We start from the raw sequence: 23,512 nt of genomic DNA on the forward strand, positions 1-23,512 counted from the left end.
GCAAATCAATCAACGTGATACAATACATTAACAAAAGAAAGAACAAGAATCATATGATCCTCTCAATAGATGCAGAAAAAGCATTTGACAAAGTACAGTATCCTTTCTTGATCAAAACTCTTCAGAGTATAGGCATAGAGGGTACATACCTCAATATCATAAAAGCCATCTATGAAAAACCTACAGCGAATATCATTCTTAATGGGGAAAAACTGAGAGCTTTCCCCCGAAGGTCAGGAACGCGGCAGGGATGTCCACTATCACCACTGCTATTCAACATAGTATTAGAAGGCCTAGCCACAGCAATCAGACAACAAAAAGAAATCAAAGGCATCCAAATCGGCAAAGAAGAAGTCAAACTCTCAGTCTTTGCAGATGATATGATATTTTATGTGGAAAACCCAAAAGACTCCACCCCAAAACTGCTAGAACTCATACAAGAATTCAGTAAAGTGGCAGGATATAAAATCAATGCACAGAAGTCAGTGGCATTCCTATACACCAACAACAAGCCAGAAGAAAGAGAAATTAAGGAGTCGATCCCATTTACAATTGCACCCAAAACCATAAGATACCTAGGAATAAATCTAACCAAAGAGGCAAAGGATCTGTACTCAGAAAACTATAAAATACTCATGGAAGAAATTGAGGAAGACACAAAGAAATGGAAAAACGTTCCATGCTCATGGATTGGAAGAACAAATATTGTGAAGATGTCAATGCTACCTAGAGCAATCTACACATTCAATGCAATCTCCATCAAAATACCATCCACTTTTTTCAAAGAAATGGAAGAAATAATCCTAAAATTTGTATGGAACCAGAAAAGACCCCGAATAGCCAGAGGAATGTTGAAAAAGAAAAGCAAAGCTGGCGGCATCACAATTCCAGACTTCCAGCTCTATTACAAAGCTGTCATCATCAAGACAGTATGGTCCTGGCACAAAAACAGACACATAGATCAATGGAACAGAATAGAGAGCCCAGAAATGGACCCTCAACTCTATGGTCAATTAATCTTTGACAAAGCAGGAAAGAATGTCCAATGGAAAAAAGACAGTCTCTTCAACAAATGGTGTTGGGAAAATTGGATAGCCACATGCACAAGAATGAAACTGGACCATTTCCTTACACCGCACACAAAAATAGACTCCAAATGGTTGAAAGACCTCAATGTGAGACAGGAGTCCATCAAAATCCTAAAGGAGAACACAGGCAGCAACCTCTTCGACCTCAGTCACAGCAACTTCTTCCTAGAAACATCGCCAAAGGCAAGGGAAGCAAGGGCAAAAATGAACTATTGGGACTTCATCAAGATAAAAAGCTTTTGCACAGCAAAGGAAACAGTCAACAAAACCAAAAGACAACCGACAGAATGGGAGAAGATATTTGCAAATGACATATCAGATAAAGGGCTTGTATCCAAAATCTATAAAGAACTTATCAAACTCAACACCCAAAGAACAAAGAATCCAATCAAGAAATGGGCAGAAGACATGAAAAGACATTTTTCCAAAGAAGACATCCAAATGGCCAACAGACACATGAAAAAGTGCTCAATATCGTTCGGCATCAGGGAAATCCAAATCAAAACTTCAATGAGATACCACCTCACACCAGTCAGAATGGCTAAAATTAACAAGTCAGGAAACAACAGATTTTGGTGGGGATGCGGAGAAAGGGGAACCCTCCTACACTGTTGGTGGGAATGCAAGCTGGTGTAGTCACTCTGTAAAACAGTATGGAGGTTCCTCAAAAAGTTGAAAATAGAGCTACCCTATGATCCAGCAATTGCACTACTGGGTGTTTACCCCAAAGATACAAAAGTAGGGATCCAAAAGGGTACGTGCACCCCGATGTTTATAGCAGCAATGTCCACAATAGCCAAACTATGGAAAGAGCCAAGATGTCCATCGACAGATGAATGGATAAAGAAGAGTGGTATATATATATACAATGGAATATTATGCAGCCATCAAAAGGAATGAGATCTTGCCATTTGCAATGACGTGGATGGAACTGGAGGGTATTATGCTGAGCGAAATAAGTCAAACAGAGAAAGACATGTATCATATGACCTCACTGATATGAGGAATTCTTAATCTCAGGAAACAAACTGAGGGTTGCTGGAGTGGGGGGTGGGGTGGGAGGGATGGGGTGACTGGGTGATGGACACTGGGGAGGGTATGTGTTCTGGTAAGCGCTGTGAATTGTGCAAGACTGTTGAATCTCAGATCTGTACCTCTGAAACAAATAATGCAATATATGTTAAGGAAAAAAAAAAAAGAAGAAGATAGCAGGAAGGGAAGAATGAAGGGGGGGAAATCAGAGGGGTAGACGAACCATGAGAGACGATGGACTCTGAAAAACAAACTGAGGGTTCTAGAGGGGAGGGGGGTGGGAGGATGGGTTAGCCTGGTGATGGGTATTGAGGAGGGCACGTTCTGCATGGAGCACTGGGTGTTATGCACAAACAATGAATCATGGAACACTACATCTAAAACTAATGATGTAATGTATGGGGATTAACATAACAATAAAAAAATTTAAAAAAAAAAGAATGACACTGACTGTTCATATGTGGAAGAAAACCATTTTCTAATGAAAGGTCTTAGGTAATAGTTGCTTTACCCAAGATTTGGTATTGTCAAAATGAAAGACACGGACCCTTCCCAAACAGAGAAAGTAATAAGCAAGGGAGTGCTGTTAAATGCATCACTATCTACTGAAGCCCACATGAAGATATATATTTAATTAGCCTTTGGGCTGTCTCTAAACGCTTGCTTTAATTCCATAGTATATGGGGAATCTTAATTTGCACATGCTAATGCACCTTCATAAAGACCTCCTTTGGAAAAACTCTTAAAATGTTGAGACAGCTTTGGCTGTAATGCTTTATAATGCTTCTGACTTTAAAAACAAAATGTATACACAGGTTTGTTTTTTCTTTAACGTGTTAAACTTGTATCAGCCAGTAACAATCTTTCTTTTTTTCTTTTTACTTTCTTTCTTTTGTTCTTTTTCTTTTCTCTTTTTTTTTTAAAGCAGGGAAGTTCGAGTTTACAAATTCTCATCAGTTATGGAACGCAGAGTAATGACAGTTAAGATGCCTGATTCATTTCTAATATAGAGGGCATCCATGCTGCAGGGCTTTGTTATACATATGGAAAAGAGAAAAGCATTTCTTCTGTTCTAAATCTACAATCTAGAAAGATCAGAAGGATAATGAAAAATAGATAATAATCTTTTAACAAGCGTATAGATTTTTGATTACACAATAAATTTCCTGTCATATGGATAGACCAGTTCTTGCTTCTTAGCTTGCAACTGACCTTGTGGGGAGAGTAGTTCAGAGCCGGCAGGGCTCCAGGGTTTTGTTGCCCCTCGTGCCCAGGTGGCTTTAAAATTTTTTTTTAATTATTATTTTTTTCTGGAGCACTAATATTTTCCCAAATATTGAGATCTAATACCTAGGATGCAGGGAGTGGTGCTTCCCCCCGCTCCCAAGAAGACAGTACACTGAAAGAAAAAATCTTTGGAGTCAGCATTACCTAGGCTCAAATCACAGTATCCTTATTCTGATTCAGGCCACTAGTAAAAATGATAATATAAGTCCCTGCGTGTATATGTATAAAAAGGAGCTCGCAAGAAGAGATGGGTCCTGTCCACGCAGCTGTACTACAGTTGGGGAAAAACTAAGGCTGGATCCCATTGGTAGTCTTCCATGCCATCGCTACTCCAACTACCTGAGAATTTGATAAGAAACAGGACAAAGGGGATGAGCCACAGCTGTCACTGTTCCGGGCTTTTATTAAATTATACTTTTAAAAACCTGTGTCTCTAAAACTCAGAACATAAGAAGGCTGTGCGGAAAAGCTCCAGGCGGCTGGGAGAGTTACAAAAGGGAAGTGGGAACAACAGAAATATGCCCATATGCTCAAATCAAAAACAGTTTTCAATACAGCCCACTCAGCTGACTCCCAGCACAGAGATGAAGAGCGACAGCCCCCAGGAGCTCCCCTTCCTGTGCAGAAAAGCAGATCGGGTCAGACAAACACATTCACCTGCGGCTCTGGGCCTGCCCGTATTCAGTCTGGTGCCCTGACACCCTGCAGAGGTTTTACTTGTGCTCAGACTCTGTCTTTCTCATAGGCCACAGGCCCCTGAGATTCCAAGGAGTATTAATGATCTCCTCTCCCTGGGGCAACTGGCCGCCTTCCTTCCAATGTATGATTACTTTAGGTAATGTGTCTTTTGAGTACACGGGCGGCGGAGTTCAGTTTTAAATCAGACTTTGCCACTTCATATTTGCACAGCCACAATGAGGGCATTTCATCCAAAATTATTCTCTCAGAGCAGCTATTAAAGAGCAGCCAGAGAGGGGCAAATCGGGGAACCTACTCTGCTCTTCCTCCTGCTGAAAGCCCTGACTCTGGGTATGGTGGCTTATTACGCCAGGGTTCCACGGGTCCTGACATTGTATGAGATTCCCTCTCCTTTTGTCCTCCTCCAAGCAAATGTTTTAACATTTTTCAATCTGGCTACACAAGGCAGATGGTGCGACATCAACACATAGGACGCATTTCGAAGAGCATACCAAGAATTCTACACATTTTTTTACTTTAGGCTCTTTTGCCACTTTCCCGCTGAAGGAAATGGGTCATAACATAAAGGAATGAGAATGGCATTGTTACCTTGAATCTGTTCTAAATTATTGAAAACTTTGTTTGCAAGCTTTTATATCTTAGCATTAGACCCCATCATTTCGAGACATCTTACAACTGATCTTGACCCATTCTTTAAAAATTAGCATGAATGAAACAACTTACAGCATCACACTTGTCTACAAGGCTACAGTGTATGTTTGTTACTGAATTTGCAGAAATCCCACATCTCAGTTTTACTTATCTTCATACTGGACACCTGTCTGTGTTTTCATTGCTTTTTAATACCTCAATGCCATAGAACACCAAGGGATGAAGAGGTAGGAACCTTTACTTAATCTGAGAAACACCAAGATTTCTATGGCTCTCTGCCAGGCAGAACACTAAGTGAGAAAAACCCTGGACAGCAAAGTGATGATAAAAAGACCACTTATGCAGATAATTGATAAGCATGTGTTAATGAACTATCTTCCTACTTCTTCCAATAGAATATTACTACATTTCAAGTGCTTGGAAAAGCATGAGTTGGAGATATGCTCATAACTCTAAACCAGTTCTTGTGTAAATTTTAGATGTTTGGGGGGAAATCTGTTGTTTTTAAATCATAATTGGACCCTCCTAATCTGCAAGTATTGAGTTGCTGAGACAATTAAAGACAATGACGAATGGAGAGTCTAGGATCATCTCTGAATTTACAGAATTTGCTCTCAGGCTTCACTCTGTCAATACAAGGAATCAAGGACTAACCATAACCCTGGCAAACAATCTATGGTTCTCCTGCTTGTCCTTTGTGATTGTTTTGCATGTATGATGTATGGTACTCATCTGATATTAGCAGTTAACAATGTTAACTATGGTGAAAGTGATGATGGGAAGTAAAAATTAAAAATAGAATATAGCCTTGCCAAATTAGAAATTTAATGAGAAAAGATTTCTCTCATTAAAATTTTTTGTCTCTTCTGAACCAATCTTTGTACCTGCTATTGTTACACCCATTTGATTCCTCAAACTGAGCTTTAAGGAAGAAGTTCCACCTTGATTAAGGCGGTCCAATTATTTCATTAACGAAATGACTAATTATGTCAAAACTTACATAATATACCTGTATTATTCTTCTCTGAAATGACATTGGGTTGAACTAGCTCTCCCCTGAAGCAAAGTAGTTGAGAATAGTTGCAGCTACGTTTAGCTAATTAGGTAAATCCTTTTCAAAATTATAGAGTTTTATAATTCTGGACCAAATGAGCATCTATAGTAACAGAGTATGCAATTATTTCCAGAGTAAAAGAATAAGTGAATTTTAAAAAAGTCCATTATAATGTTCCTGATCAGGATTTGGGTTATAGAACTCTGCATTGTTGTGACTTTGAAAACCAGCTCACACTTGGGCAAGATGTATTGAACTCAGCCTCCGTGGACAATAACTAATAGCTGACCTTAACAAACACTAGTGACCACTGTGATAACTGTTGTCTGGTCCAGTACAGAATTGACAAGCAATGTAAATGAGATAGGAGGAGGCAGCTAATTTCTAGGAATCTTGCCTGGTTTTTTTGAGATGGAGATTGATGCATTCTATCAGGGTGATGAAGAGCTTGGAACCGAAGTCAAAGAGCCTGGGTTCAAATTCTGTTTCGGCACCCATCAGTTATAAGCCTCATAAAGACGTTACTATGATTAAAAGAGATAACATGTCACTATGATTAAAAGAGATACTGTTGAATGTATCTAATAACTGAATAAATTAGCATTAGAAGTAATTTATTAAAAAAAAACCAAGATGTAATTTATTGCAAAGTTGTGTCTATTGAAGGGACAGACATTCCTGGATAGTAGAAGCATCTTATCCCTTCCTTTTCTGGGTTTGCTCCTGCGTGCAAGTAACATCACTTCTACTTGTTTTTAGTTATATCCTTTGAGCATTTTAAAGGTATGGCCTACTCTTGAGGGTCAGAGTTTAAATTATCAAACACCCTAAACAATGACACCAGTTGGACATGAGAGGAACGGCAGGAGACAGCTAGGGCAGGTGCCCAAGAGCCTAAGTTTGAGATAGTCTGGCTTAGTAACGGACACTGTGGGGCTGTGGAATTGCTCGGACTTCCCGGAATTAACAATAGAGCATGATATTCCTCAAGGAAGGACTTAGGTAAGGTATGCATAGAGATGTGTGTGTGTGTGCACATGTACCTGTGTAGAGTTTATCACTGTCTTCTCAGGTGCTTTACTTAGCAAATGAGCTCAGCAATATTCCCCCTGAAATTGCTTGCTCTGGGGTGCTTAACAAATGGTTGGCCATTTAATGGCCCGAGGCAGAGGCAGGGAAGGTTAACACACTGACAAAATGGGCATTAACTATGGTAACAACTGTTTTCATGGGGGATTATTGCTATTATAAACCTTATTCAACATCATAATGCCAGCAATAATTTTTCCTTTTTCTCCCATTTTACAATTAAGTCATGCTCCAGAATGTACATGACACAGAGGAGACCTGAAAACTCAAAGTGTTAGACCTTTATTGGCCTTTTCATAATTCTCTGTTGTTGCAAAATAAAAAACACTTAGATGTATAACCCGATGCTTAGGTAGATCATATTACTCCAACTAGATGAAGTGTATTTAGGAAGAAAGATGTCAATTTATTAGATCCTATTGTGACAGAAACTCACACTCATCCCTTCCAAACCCCATTTTGACTGGGTTTGAAGTCCATGGTTAGAGCAGACACTCTGGCTTGGACAACAAAAGATAGGGCATATTTATAAGGAAAATCCCTGTCCAATTACACATTGCCTGACTGTGAAAGAAACAACCTGAAGACTCATCTAAGCAAGATCATCAGCACAGAACATGGATAATTTATCATAGTAGCATTTAGAAGATCAAGTGTCCGCTTACTATGAATAAGACGTTTCCCTGGTACTATTCTGTTTTGGAGCCCAAGGCAAGAATGACCATACAGGCTGGGGCACCATCTGAAGGAAAGGGTGGTTGGCCTGGTCTCAGAAAGGGCAGGACCTAGGCAAAGGGCTCTTGATGGAGCCTGTTTCTAGCTGCAAGTGACCTATCCCAAAAGAGGAACAGAAGGGGCAATGCCAAGCACCTCACTTCCTAATTCTGCTAAGACTAGGGTGATAAAGAGGCCTAAGGTGAACCTACTGCCTAAACATTTGCAGCTGAGTCTCATAGCTGGTTCTCAAATGAGCCCACTGGCTGAAGAGGTGGCATTGCTGACTCTACTCACAAACTGAATTTTTCCTTTGCCAAGTGAGCCAGGGTAGATTTGGCTTCCTTATCATTTTGCTTTTCCATGTGTATTCTGTTCATTTCTTTTAGATTCCTCTTCTTATCTTTTTTGACCTCCATCTCCACTGTGGATCCTCCCATTCTTAGTTTTGAATTATCTTCTTAGGCTATTCCCTTTTCCTCTCCTTTCTTAGAAATTATTTTCACTCTCTTACACACACACACACACACACACACACACACACACACACACACACTCTCCCAGAACCCAGAAAGAAACTTCAGGATTCCTTTTCCTGTTGGACCATTCTATCATTCTGATCCAATCCCTTTGCTATACCAGCTCACAGCAACTCCCTGCTGACTGGCAGGATGTTCCCTCACTCACCACCAACTTTGGAAAACAGATAAGAGGCTATTTTGTTTTAATTCTTTCTTTCCCTCTGCTTGTACCTTCAGCTCAACTTCAATTCTCTAGGGTCAATTCACCAGTACCAAATTCCCTATGTACTTCACCATATTAAATTTAAGCCTCCTTCACATTATCCTGTTTTTGGATCAAAGATAGGACCAGCACTTTACTTACATTTATTGAAATTTTAAATTGTATTTGTATATTCTAAGGCACTTCTTATTATTAGGCAACAGTGGCATTTCGGAGTGTCTCTTTGATGTGTGGTCAGGCAATCTCTACTTGATCACTTCAATTGAAAACAAATTCACTACCTTGCAAGATAGCAAGCTTCATTTCATTCTTAGTTTGACTAACCAAAATATTCTTCCCTGCTCTTAGACGAAATTTGTTTTGTCTAAGACAAAACACCTGTAGACAACAGTCCTTCTATATAAAATATATCCTGTGGACAACAGTCCTTCTATATAAAATATATCCTTTATCGTTTGGCATAGCTTCTACTATTTTTAAATAGGTATCTGCCCCGAGTCTTCTCTAAGCTAAATATTTCCATTCTCTTCAATATTCATCATAAGGGAGATGCTGCACAAGTTGGACCAGTCCCATTTGTCACTCTTGACTCCAGATGTGGTCTAAGTCATAAAAGAATGCAGTCCTTATTTATAAAACAAATTAAAAAAATAAATAAAACTCACTAGCATATTTTGTAAAACTCGTGAGCTCAAGTTGCCCTAAGCTGGAAACCACCAAAATTAAAAGAGAATGAAATTTTTTTTCTTTAAAATTTAAGCATCTATAAAAGTCTTAATATTTTAAGGTTAATCAGAGCAATACCTACCACGCTCTTCTTATATATAACCAATATCTATTAGAATGTATGATGGTATGCCTACCATTTCATCCAAAATAAAACAACTCAGTCCTCAGTGGAACAGTCAGGATCCTTATTTTACATTGGTCAGAACCTAGGTCTGACTCATTATAGCCATCATGCTGCAAGTCCCTTAAGCTTGACAGCCTGATCAAGCCCCCTCAGGGTGTTTTGGTCCTCAAAGTCTGGGGTCATCAGAAATTTCAGCTGGTGTATAGCTGATCCATCACAAAATTGAGGGACACAGTGTAGAGTCCAGCCTGCAAATTCCACAGTAAAAGCTCACTGGTATTTTGGAGCGGCCAGTGAGGTATTCTGTTTTGATATTCTACTTGGCATGCCTGTGAACCTTAACTCCTGCTATCTGACCAAATGTAAGGAAATGAATATTTGATTGGGTCTGAGAAGCTTAGAGATCACCAGAGCATCAAGGGCTTTCCATTCTTTTGTGAAACATTGCTCCTCTGATCTCTCGCAGCATCTTTTAAATGGTCATGTGTTTGGGCTCACAATTTATCCTGTGTGAGTTCATAGTTAAGACAAGAGGACTTCTCCTTAGAGAAAAGAGTGTGACTTTATCAAACCTAAAAAGGTGCCATAAATCTCCCCAGTCTCCCGTAGGAGGCTTAGCTCATGTTAACTTTGCCCAACTCTGTGAGAGCCATGCCAGGGGCACAACCTAGGGTCTGGTTATGCTAGAATCCGGGAATTAGAGATGATGAATCAGCACAGATCCACACTTAAAATCAATGTAAGGTCCATCTGAACAATGCCTTTGAAGAAATTAAACTCCTTTTTTGTTTGTTTGTTTGTTTTCGCTCTGAGATAGGTTGCCCAACAGAGGTAAATCAGTGACAGACAAATGGCTAGGTATGTCACTGCCCTTTGAAATGAGCTGGCTGTGGCTGGCATCTGCACAATACCCAGAGTGAAAAATCACTTACATCCTGGCAAACTTGTCAAACGGTCTACCCACTTATCCTCATGTTCTGTCATGCTGAGCTCCAGACTCTTCTAGCTCCTGTTTCACCATTCCCTGAGAAGGTTTTTACATCACAGTTTTCTGTACCTCTAAGTAAAATGTTTTCTCATTGCTCCTAATTTCTTAAAACCACTCTGTCTTATCTCCCTAACTGCACTGTTTAGCTATTAGATGGCAAAATGGATTTGTCTCTCATGCCAATAGTGATTGATTAGTAGTAGCTGCCTGGAACACAGTTTTGAGAAAAATTGTAAGGCAATGTTTAGGCTTACTATGATTGATTGAAAATGCCTGCAGTGGGTACACGGTGGTGAGGTGGTAGCATGTGGGCCACTTTTCAATAATTTCTCATGCAATATTCTAAGACAAATGGATACCAAATGCATATCCTGACAAGTGGTTTGTGTACAGGAATCATTTTATCCCCGTAGGTTGCCTCTATAGTAAATCCATCATCAGTAATAGATAATACAGCTGCCATTTACTGAACAAGAACAACATGCCAGCCATGTGCTTGGTGGTTTCCATGCATTGTCTCAACTCTTTCCATCAACTCTGTGAAGTAGGCATTGCTATACACATTTTAGAGATGAGAAAATGGGACTCAACACACTTGAATGACTTTCCAAAGCCACATAAATAAATGAATGGCAGAGGCACAACGTAAAGTCTGGCTCATCCTGGGCCAAAATGTAACAATAGCAAGAACTAAGCATCCGGGGACCCTACTGCATATCTGAAGGACACTCTATTTTGAAGGGACAAGCGGGAGTTGGGTGGAGAGACCTGAGCTCAGGTACAAAATATGACCTTCTGATCCCAAGTAGAGGGTCATAGATAAACCTTTATATTACTCTTAACTTAAAACATCCCCTAGAGTTATAATTATGATTTATGACCTAGGATGAGATAAGCAAAAATAGACATTGTTTCCTTCTAGTTTTATAGTATGATTTCAGGAGATAGGAAAACTGCAACCTTCCCAACCTTCCCAACTAGATAGTATACTCCATGAGGCCAAGAAAGTGTGCTCTCAATTTTTTCACCCTCATCACTGTTAAGGCCAAGCACAATTCCTTAAAAATCCTTGCATAAATGTTTGTCACCTAAGTATACATTCAGCTAAAGCAAAACAAAAACAAAAACAAAGGGACAAAAATAATATAGTGGCAGGATGCTTATTTTTCTTAATCCCTAGTTAAAACATGGGAAATAGAGTGGATAATTTATAGTTCAGATGACAAAGAAAAGAGCTAGTTTCCAAATTCTGATGCTTTACCATTAAAGAGTCCATTTGTGTTGAGAAGCTCCTATCCTATAAGAAAGAAAAGAGCCTTAAGAGCTGGATGACAGTCTTTAAATATGGCCTAGTAACATTAAGATGTGGCAGAGTCAGAAACTCCATGGCCAGGGCCATAATATTATTCTATTTAGCATTCAGTAGACAGGAACAATGAAAAGGACTGCATGCTAAGAGTTAAATAATTCAAGCAGAAATAGCGATGCTATCCTACAAGTTGTAGGGACACTGTAATGCCGCATCAACTTATTTCAGTAACTGAAGTAATTATTTATGTTAAATAACCACAAAGCGATTATTGCCAACATAATGATTAAGGTTTATGGTGCAATGTAGAAGGCCAAACTTGTTATATAAGTGGTAAACCACAATAATTCAGTTTTTTAATAACAGTTTGAGATTTAATCAGCACAGAGTAATTGCATTAAATCTGAATTAAGTTCACATTGGAGACACGATAATATCAAGCAAAGCATCTCATTCTTTTTTCTAATATTTAGAACAGATCCTGTGATCCTGTGAATCAATGAAGTTCAGTTCAAGTTCACTGAAGAAGCAGTTTTCGACTGGAGACCATGGGTAGTATATCTCCACCAACCTTGACACATGGATCTTACCAATTAAGGCAGAGATATGTCTTTGGAATTTATTAAAATAATGGATTTTTTCTATACCCTTTATTCAAAATATATCAAAATAGCTTTTAGCATTCCCAGGTGTTATTTTTGCTATTCTAGGCTAAGGCATCTCAAATTTTAGCACCAAAGAATACCTATGACACCTCAGGGATCTGGGTGCACAATCTACTAAAACTTTAACTTCTAACATCTGGTATTTTATCTTTAAAATTACTGTAAATTGGGGTACCTGGGTGGCTCAGTCAGTTAAGTGTCTGCCTTAGGCTCAGGTCATGATCCCAGGGTCCTGTGTTGGACTCCCTGCTCAGCCTGCTTCTCCCTCTTCCCCCATCCCACCTTACCTCCGCTCATGCTCTCCCCCTTCCCTCTCTCAAATAAATAAATAAAATCTTAAAAAAAAAAGGGGGGGGCATATGTATCCTGGAAGAAAATGCAAAATTTACTGTAATTTTATTTTATCTTAAAATTTTTATTTATTTATTTGAGTGAGAGAGATTACAGAGGGAGAGGAAAAGGGAGAGCAGACTTGCCTCTGAGTGGAGAGCCAGATGCAGGGTTCAATCCCAGGACCCTGAGATCATGACCTAAGCTGAAGGCAGACGCTTAACCAAATGAGCCACCCAGGCGCCCCTTGACTTTGTTCTTATACCAAGAATAATATTTTAAATTATTTCTTATCAAAGAAAAAAATTGTGCAGTTTGTCCTTGAATTATGTAAATCTCCAGTTTGAGAGGCCTAATCAAATAATTCATTTAAGTAAAATTAATAGAAAATAAATATTTACATAGTGGGTCATAGTAAACTCACTTTACTAGTTTTCCTGAATTGCCAAAAGTGTTATTTGAATAGTCAGTTGATGTCGAAGTTTCCAACAAATGTTAAAATGTACCTCAGCATTTTAGATTTCCTTATGTATGGAACATACAAACAAACATTTAAAAAATGCTTGCTTGAACTTACTTATATTTACTTTCAATTTTCATCACTTTGGGGTGTCAGTAAGTCTAGACACTTGTTCTTTCTACTTTAAAGGGTATCCCTACCATGGGGAAAAAAAATTCTTAAAGACTGTCAGTTGAATTCCAGTCTTGTAAGATGTTCCAACACACAAGAAAAGGACTCCATGGTCAAATAAGGTTGGGCAACCAAGAACACCACATGTTTCTTGTAGATTAAAAATAAATACTAGAATATCAAACTCTCTGAGAAGTCCTGTTGGAATCCAAACAATTCTCAATTCTTATTGTCGCAAATTAGTTATAACCACTAGTATAACTACTGCTCCATGAAACACACTGTGCAGAAAACACATACTTATTGATCTCATATCCTCATATTGCAATCAGTCTGAGTGTTTGCCTTTCTTAACTGAAAAAAAAAATCCGTTTTCATTTGGCTGTTTCTTTACTCTTTGGTTAAATTCAGGAGTGCTAAATCTCACTAGCTCATTCATGCATATTTTGTGTTTTGGCAAGAAGATCTGCATAGAGGCATTTCAGTTCGGTTTCTTATAACTTTTCTTTTTTTTTATTTTATTATGTTATGTTAATCAGCATACATTACATCATTAGTTTTTGATGTAGTGTTCAATGATTCATTATTTGCGTATAACACCCAGTGCTCCATTCAATACGTGTCCTCCTTAATACCCATCACCAGGCTAACCCATCCCCCCACCCCCCCTCCCCTCTAGAACCCTCAGTTTGTTTCTCAGAGTCCACAGTCTCTCATGGTTCCTCTCCCCCTCTGATTCCCCCCCCTTCATTTTTCCCTTCCTACTATCTTCTTTTTTTTAACATATAATGTATTATTTGTTTCAGAGGTACAGGTCTGTGATTCAACAGTCTTACACAATTCACAGTGCTCACCATAGCACATACCCTCCCAATGTCTATCACCCAGCCACCCCATCCCTCCCACCCCCCACCACTCCAGCAACCCTCAGTTTGTTTCCTGAGATTAAGAATTCCTCCTATCAGTGAGGTCATATGATACATGTTTTTCTCTGATTGACTTATTTCGCTCAGCATAATACCTTCCAGTTCCATCCACATCGTTGCAAATGGCAAGATTTCATTCCTTTTGATGGCTGCATAATATTCCATTGTATATAATAATGTCCATCATTTGTCTTTTTTAGCTATATAAACACACTGGGTTCATACTACTGATTTACAATTACTTTTCAATTCCTCCTGCTTCAATAGTAGAGGTTTAGAACTCATCTTGTTTACCGGTGTTTTACATTTATATTTTTCTTTCCATCAATTATCTTAAGTAGACCATTTAGGTGCTCAACAGCTATTTTTAAGTCCATACACAAACACTTTTGAAGCCTTCCTGAAATCTACATCCACTAACTTGGAAATTTTGTTCCCTCTTTAGAACACATATTTGGGGAGGTTGCATTGCTCCTACTAAATCACTGAATCCAGTAGTAATCTTTTTGCCTGTCCCAAAGATGTACCTCTTCCTCTTTACCCCTTATTTCCTGTCATTAGAACATGAAATGGAAACCTGAAGGAAATGGGGAGGAAGAGGGCAGAGGGCAATGATACATTTCAAAACAAATAGACTATCAGAGAGTATATGAAAAAAAATCATAGTGGAAGCAAATGGAATAGAGAGAAGCCTAGGAGAACTGATAGGTAACCTCAAAGTTAGCAAAGGACGGAAGAGTGAAATGCGCTCTAGCAGCCTCGGGAATGCCAAAAGAAGAAAGGGAAATGCAGTCTGGGAAGTCTAATTTCACAATTCAGCAACAATTGCATTAATTTCATATATATTCTGTCTAATAAAAATAATTCAGCATGAACTAGGGATAAATAAATAGTTATAAGGTAAATTTTCTGGCAATTATTTACCCAATTCAGATTTTTTATGAATTTGTTTTATTGGGTGTGTAGGTGTACTGACAAGGAAGGGACACTCAACTCAGTGATGTGAGACTTAGGAGGCTTGTGTTTAAAATAAATGCTTATTGAGGGCAGTGATAATGTTGGCGCTATGTGTTGTGTTTTTGGAGTACCCAATACACAACATAAATTCAGTAAATATTCAATATTGAAAAAAATAATGATAAAGACCTTGTTTCTCCCTGTAATGTGTTCTATAACTAAGTCAATCTGCCTCATGGTTTTGTTACAAGGATTTGAAATACACTTAGAACTCCTTGCAAGATGAAGGATGCCATAATATAAGGCATAATGGGAAATAAAAGTGCAAGTTGCATAAAGACCGGGATCTGGAAACTGCCTCAGGTGGTGGTGGGGGGGGTTGGTGTGTGGCAGATTTCTAGAAGGCAGAGGAAGGTGCAAACCCAGCTTTACATAACAGATAAAGTACAATCAGGTGGGGCACAGTGTTTGGAGACAATGGTGAATGGGTAGAAGGCAGTGCGAATCATAATGATGAGGATAACAGCACTCTGGCACTTTTATCGTGTGCCTACCCTGTTCTAGGCACTATACCAGGTACTTTATATGTGTGCTCTTATTTCATCCTCGCATCATTCTATGGTTAAGTACCATGTAGGTAGGTGACATAATTCCCATTTCGCAGATAAGGAATTAGAGGAACTAGAGAGGTTAAGTAAGTTCCCCACAAAAACACAACTAGCAGGTAGATTCAAATCCAATTCTGCTTGCATGTTAAAATCCCTTAATAAGCCACATCATGCAATCTCAGTGTGAAGTGCTTCCATAGTTCTAAATGGGTGTGGGTACAGATAAAATGGAAGTGCAGAAATCATTCTTACTAACAAAAACAAGAGAGAATCCCTGGAAGGACTACGAGTGTTATCTCTTGGGAAGGAACATCATCACAGCAATGTTATCACTGATTCGAGAGACCCAGCTTTGAAAGCAGATACACCTTGCTCAATGTATGACCCTGAGGAAGTCTTCAACTTCCAAAATCTCCACTTCCACACCTGCAGAATGGGAATAATTATAATAATGGCGATGATTCTGAAACATCTACAGGATTGGAATGGTTGTGAAAGCAGGCACACAGAGAAAGCTGAGCTCAGTGCCTGACATGAAGTAAATTTTCAGTAAAATATTTTTCTTGGCACCAATCATGCTACTACTATTATTAATGTTACCACACCTAGGTGATCTGTCCACTCCCACACTGTTTTTTCCTCCAATATGCTTTTTTCTCCAATATGCTTCCTTCATCCAAGGAAAGAAGAGATTGAGAATCATAGGGGCTGGTGATACAAAGCTGGCCAATTCCAAATTCCAGCAGAGAGTCTCTAAGTGTTGGTGTGCTTCGTGCTCAGTCTTGAGCTATATTATTTCAACTAGCCTTGTGGCTTTAATATGCTGGTGACTCCTAAATTTGAACCCTCAACCTAGACCCTTCCCTCCAATCCCATAGATCTAATTCCTTATTTGACATCTTTCCTTTGATAGGCTCAAGCAACTCCAGTGGCTTACCATCTTACTGACAGCAAAAGCTCAAGGCCTCATGAAGAGTCTCCAGGGTCCTTTCCCATTCTGACTGTTGCTGTCTCTCTGGCCCTGTCTCCCCCTTACTCAGGCCACAGGGGCCACACCAGCCTCCTTAAGGTCTTCACACATATCAGGCCCTAGTTCTTTTGAACTTGGAATTTCACCCCCCAGGCACCTAGATGACTTATTCTTAACTTATTTCAAGTCTTTTCCTCACCTGTCACCCTATCCGGGAGGTTTCTAAAATATCAGCCAGCGAATCTGAAAAATTTCCCACACCTGATTATTTCTATGCCCTTCTCTTCCATATCTTTCCTTTTTTTTTTTTTCTTTTATCACTCTTAACATACTATATGGTTTATTTTGTTGTAGCTGTTTTGTTTTCTGTCTCTCCTCCCTAACCTGTAAGCTCTTGGAGGACTGGCTTTTTCTCTGCTTCTGTCACTGCTTTTCCCTTCACATCTAGAACAGTGTGTGGCTCAACAAAGAATGAATACATAATTTTGGCTCCAAAACTTCTTTATCATTCTCTTCAGTTCTCCCCATATTTTGTATTTATGCCATTGTCTCTATATCTGTCCCCCCAAAAGAGGTTTGTTATATGTACATGCACATATATACATATGTGCGTAGGTATATATGTAAAGGTCTACCTGGCGGACATTTGTTTAACTGTCTGTCCCAAGTGTATCGTGCTAAGAATAATTTTTCTAAATGCATATAAATGCTTAATAAAATGCTTATAATTGATTTGGCTGAATCAACTACAAGCAAACTTCTTCATTGTGTGACGTATGTTCCCATTCTCTCTACAAAAAAAAAAAAAAGAATACGGCAAAAACCATAAACACAGTCTCCCATTAGTCACTATGAATAAGCTTTCACATTTACCTTCATCTTTCTTCAATCTCCCTTCTCGTTTCATTTGCTTTTTTTGTTGTTGTTATGAAAGTAGTATTTATAGCCAAGGTAGGGCTGAGTAAGATGCAGTGATTATGGCTGATTTTATCACAGCTGTATTACTTAGCTGCAAGGTGAAGCGCCGTGGTAAAATGGATCATGAATCCTTGAAATTGACTATCCGTCACCTTTATAATCCTGATGGAAAGGCAGGTCAGATCAGGCCTGACAACTTCCCATGTAAACGAGAACACCAAAGCAATGTTCCTGACTCAATTTGTCTAAAAAAGTAACTACTAAACAATAAGCTAAAGACAAAGAAGAAGCCACAAGAGAGAAGACTGGGAACACTGTATAGAATTTCACTCTAATACATGGACTGGTTGAAAATCATCTAAGTTTTACAAATGTAAACAATTCAGGTATTTAAGACACATACATTTAGAATTGCCAAACTTTATTGATTAATTCCTGCCTTTCCAATTCTCGCCCTAAACTCGGAAATTCTATAAAATTTTTGAGTTGACTATATCTTTGATATATGTAGCTTAGTATCCCTGACACATAGCAAGAACCCAATAAGTATTTGTTAAATAAATGCATGACTGAATAAATCAATGAATGGATACTTAACAGTCATCTAGTCTTTGCTTTATCTTTATAATGATGTAGAGCTCCTCGCTTCGTAAGAAAAGTCATCTCATTATTGAAGAGTGTTTTAATTTTTAGCATATTTTTTCCTTATAATGAACTAAAATCTTCTTTGTTACAACTTCTATTAGAAATCATCATGGCTAAGAGTCAATAGTTTTGATTTTATTATCTCTTCTGTACACCAGCTTATTGAATTTCTTACTATGGAATTATCTACTATATTTAAAATTCTTTCTCTCTACCCTTCATGGGATACACCCTTCAAATGTTTGGGAGAAATACCATAAGAGTAATGCAAAGTCTTATTCCTAGTGACTGGAATGGGTGTTAGAGAGGGACTCTCCAGATCACCTAGTATTAGAAATGTTGTATTTTGTTTTGTTTTGTTTTTCACTTGTATGGTACTACATTTTTTTCCTCCCCTTTCAGCTGAGATTTTGGGGATGTACTACATTTCTATCTTAATATTCTCTGGGAATTCAATTCAGCATTGACTGGCAGGTGTGCATTTCAACACTGAACAATCTCTCTCAGAGAGCCCTAATCTTTGCATATAAGTTTCTGCCTTATTCTGCCTTTGTCTTGAAATTTTATAGAGATTAATTCTCTCTCTCTCTTTTTAAAGATTTTATTTATTTGAGAGAGAGAGAGAGAGCACAAGCAGGGGGAGAGGGAGAGGGAGAAGCAGGCTCCCAGCTGAGCAGGAAGCCTGACACGGGGCTCGATCCCAGGACCCTGAGATCATGACCTGAGCTGAAGGCAGATGCTTAACTGATTGAGCCACCCAGGTGCCCCAGAGATTAGTTTTCTTAATCCAAGATTTGTTTGTACTTATCTGCTATTCAAAATCCAAGATCTTTCTCTGATGGGAATGCACTGGCTTTTTGAGACAATAACAATGCTGTAAGGCCCAATCTCATCACATTTGTGAGCTACTGCAAGTTTGGCTCCATTCCTTCACAGGGAAAAATACAGAACTCCATTATGTGATTGGACCACCAATTACTTGGAATATAGTCTATTCAAATAATGATGCAACAATAAGCCCCATTACCCCAAAGGTACCTCTCATTCCTTTATTCTTTCTCAGGAGAGAATGGTTTAGTTGTCTTCTCGTGTGTGTGTGTGTGTGTGTGTGTGTGTGTGTGTGTGTGTAGGATTAGCTGTCTTTGCAATTCATTTGTTTCTTGCTAATGAAACCTCTGCATCGTTGCTAACAAAGCAGAAAATAAAAAAGGTAAATAGCACTCCCCAGAACAATTTGTTTCTTGTTACATGCACTCTTGTTAAACACCATCTGAGGGACTTTTTGCAGAGCAAAAAAAGAGGAAAAGGCTGCAAACACAATTAGCTGAGTCAAAAAGAAATAATAATTACAGTCACAATGCATCAAATGGATATTGAGACACAACGCCTGTGGGCCAGAAAGGAAATGGAGCATTGCAGTTAGGGACAGTTACAGAAAAGATGATATATGAGGATGATACATATCAGCACACCATAGGTGCTGATTACCAGGAAAGTCTTCATACAGATCTCATTAAAGGTCACAGGGGCTCTGTTACTCCTGACCCTCACACCCAACTACCTGAGGTCAAACCAACCCTGTACACCACTCAGTAGGAAGAAATAATTGTTTTAAAAATATTACTGAAATATATTTTTACTGAACGACTATATGCAAAGCAATGAGCTGAAAGCTAATGACAATATGTCAGGATAGCAATGTACTGGAAAAAAAGGAATCAGATAAAGTAGTTATGATGGGTATAACAAACATCACATTCCTCAAACATTAATTGAGAATTGATGACAATTCACCATGTTTGGCTGAGCACAATTCATAAACTTTCTTGAAAACAACCGAAGCAAAACGGCATTACCTTAAACCCTGCAGATGAGCGAAGGGACAATGTGGATATGTACTCATTACACCATGTTTTCCAATTAGTCATTCATCCAGATTGAAATCTTTTAATGGCTGGAAGTATGAAACTAACATTCTACTAAGTTCAAGACACTGTATTATGGCACATTTTTAAAAACTAAAATAATCAGTATCCTGCTGCCCATGTTTGGAGCCAGGACTAAGTTATAATCTCTTAGATCACAGAGTGGAGAGTGCAGTAGTGAAAGCACTTCACTTCACCTAGGGGCACAGAGGGCCTCCTCAGTAGAAGCTTGGCGCTGGAGGATATTTGCAGTTTTGCCAGAATTTCAGGAAAGAGTACTCTTCAGCTTGTTTCTACTTTACTATGAGGTCCTGTAACTGGAATCTGTCCAACCAAGGTTGTGATTTCCTTCCTTGAAGGCACAATATCTTTTCTGCCAGTGCTTCCACAGTGCCTGACCATTAACATGGGCCTCAATTCATTTGGGGAAAAACACACATCATAATTCACAGTCCTAAATCACACCAGTTTCCATAATTTTTTTTTAAAATGTGTGTTTCATGGGAACCTGTGAACATTTCAGTCTCTGCTAAGACTGAATAAGCGGAACATCAGGCAAGTTTGAAAATTACCAAGATAATAGAAGAACTCAATATGTACTTTAGTATTAAATTCCCAACCAGCATCACCAAGAATGATATTCCTGATCCCAGCATTCAGTTCCTGGGACACTCACTCCTACCCCAAACCTTCTGCCACATCCCTCCTTCTGGGATCTACCTGCCAATTCTATGATAGAGCCCACTGGGAAACTTGAACAGGAAATAAAGGGTTCTATGCTAACGTCCCTTTCCTAAAGTTTTGCAGCACATACAATGAATGACTTGCTAAACATCTATGCCTATATCATCCTGGGAGATATAAGCTGAAGATCTTTAAAAAAAAAAAAAAAAAAAAAGCATGGTTTTAGATCTAATAATTTTAGTGGCAGCTTCCTGAAATCACTACTTCCTGATCAAAGCGGACTGGGGGCAGTTCTCGTGGTGACAGCTGTGATAACAGCTTCCTAACTGGGTAGGTAGCTTCCTGATTCAGCAGCTTTCCAGAATCTAGATCATAGCAAACACAGCCGTTCACTTGACAACCTAGTTCTATGGTATGATTTTAGAAGTCATTCTTGGGAGTTCAGAATGGAATGTTTCTTTACGGTTCTCAACAATTCTGAACTATCTTTATCTTCTAATAAATTCTTTCATGCTTAAAAAAAAAAGGTAGACTGGATTCTTCTGTAGGTAAATAAGAGTACTGACCACAACATATAGCCAATTTTTCTCTATCTGCCTAGATGAGGAGGGACATTCTATCTTCTCAAATGTCTTTGATGATATTTATGTAAATAAGATAGCATTTCCTGCAATACTGTGTTCAGACTCCAAGTCTCTTCTTGGACAACCTTTTTGATTTTTAGAGAATTGTAATGGACTCAGTTTGGTACAGACTCAACATGGTAACATATATACCAAGATAATTATTACTGTTACCTCTTTTTTTAGAATTTCAGAAATCTAATAAGGCTAATTCAGTTGACCTCTGCTTACATTCATTACTGGGAACATAATATCGTATACCAAGAAGGATTATTCATAGAAGTTGATCTTCTAAAATGGCTGATGGTGAATTTAAACAAGAATATTATAGATTATTCACTTAGCTCAAGAGATTTCTGATAATCTTTTTAAAAGATTCCCTATCGATAGAGAATCTAGCACCCATATATCAAGTGCTAGAGAATCAATGGCTTTAGTACATTTAAAGAATATTCTCAACAATTTCAACTGCTAGTCACAATTTCCAAATTCATTTAATATTTCTGGAACTCTCGGCTTCACTTTTTCTTCAGGGTTATGCTCATATATAGTTTCATGCATTCAATTTGCCCATTTAAGCTGAGCATAGCATTTGCGGAAAGGGGTAGAAAAGATCACCATCTTGAGATTTCTGCCCTTTTAAACGTGTTTTTCAGTGACTTTTGAAATGATTTCCTCTTTCCCCATACCAATGGAGTGCTGGCATTTTTTATTCTGGTCGTCAATAATTGGCACAAGAACCAACCTAGTGTTTGATGTCACTGCCTTTTTGGACTTAAGGAAACATAAAATGTTAAACAACCCATTCCTTCAGAAGGAAATTTTTTTTTTGGCAATTATATTTCCTATGTAGTTTTGTTCTGCTTTTACAAACCATTCCAACATGCTTATACATGTTCTCTAGTAACATTTATTATCAGCAAAAAACGAAAATAGAAGATGAGAGGTGTTCTTATTCTACTTCATAAAAATACCATTTTCAACAGTAATTGGAACCTTGGATATCTATGTCCCACGTTGATATTTTGTTTTACCATAAGTTATTTGGGCTATGTTAAGCTTGGCAAGGTCATTTCATTGAATATAAAACAGATAACTTCAGGGATTAACTGCATTAACATGAACTTAACATGTAATAATTGCTCATTAAATATTACTTAAATAACTACTGAGCTTTGTAATTGCAGAAACAAATCATGTCAAATATTTTCTTTTTAACCAGATGAGGCTATGGTCCATACATCAAAGATAAGTTTTGTGCATTTCTATAACAGAATTTTTTTATTGCTAATTGTACTTTCTGAGATATACTGTAATGCCTCACTCCTTGAGCAGCTTATGGAATACATCAGATAAACACCTTCTTTCATGCTAGCTGTAGTTTCCCTTAAAATCTCTTGATATTTTCATAAGATTTCTTTAAGTAGATCTGTTTCCCATAAGACTTACGCTGTGAACATCTATCAGATTCAATTCATTTTAATGAATGGTGTGGGTTATTTTAGTTAAGCTTGTATTAGTTAAGGTAAAGGCTAAGGTGCTGTTAAAAAAATTTAAAAAGCTTAAATAGTGGCTTAAAATAAAAGGTTTGCATGAGAGACGATGGACTCTGAAAAACAAACTGAGGGTTCTAGAGGGGAGGGGGTGGGAGGATGGGTTAGCCTGGTGATGGGTATTAAAGAGGGCACGTTCTGCATGGAGCACTGGGTGTTATACGCAAACAATGAATCATGGAACACTACATCAAAAACTAATGATGTAATGTATGGTGGTTAACATAACATTAAAAAAAAAAAAAGGTTTGTTAATTGTTCACAGAACAGTAGGCAAGTGGTCCAGGTTGGTAGGCAGCTTTGCTCCTTGCAATCATTCAAAGATTCAAGTTCCTGCAGCACCTGGATGGCACAGTCAGTTTAGTGTCCAACTTTTGGTTTCGGCTAACGTCATGATCTTAGGATCTTGAGATCGACCCCCAGTTGGGCTCTGTGCTCAGCATAGAGTCTGCTTGGGTTTCTCTCTCCCTCTCCCTCTGCCCCTTCCCCACACACTTGCACATACTCACTCACTCTCTCTCTCTCAAATAAATATTTGAAAAAATAAAAAGTTTCAAGTTCCTTACATT

The sequence above is a fragment of the Phoca vitulina genome, unplaced genomic scaffold (assembly GCF_004348235.1).
Source record: "Phoca vitulina isolate PV1807 unplaced genomic scaffold, GSC_HSeal_1.0 scaffold8, whole genome shotgun sequence".
In the NCBI taxonomy this organism is placed as follows: Eukaryota; Metazoa; Chordata; class Mammalia; order Carnivora; family Phocidae; genus Phoca; species Phoca vitulina.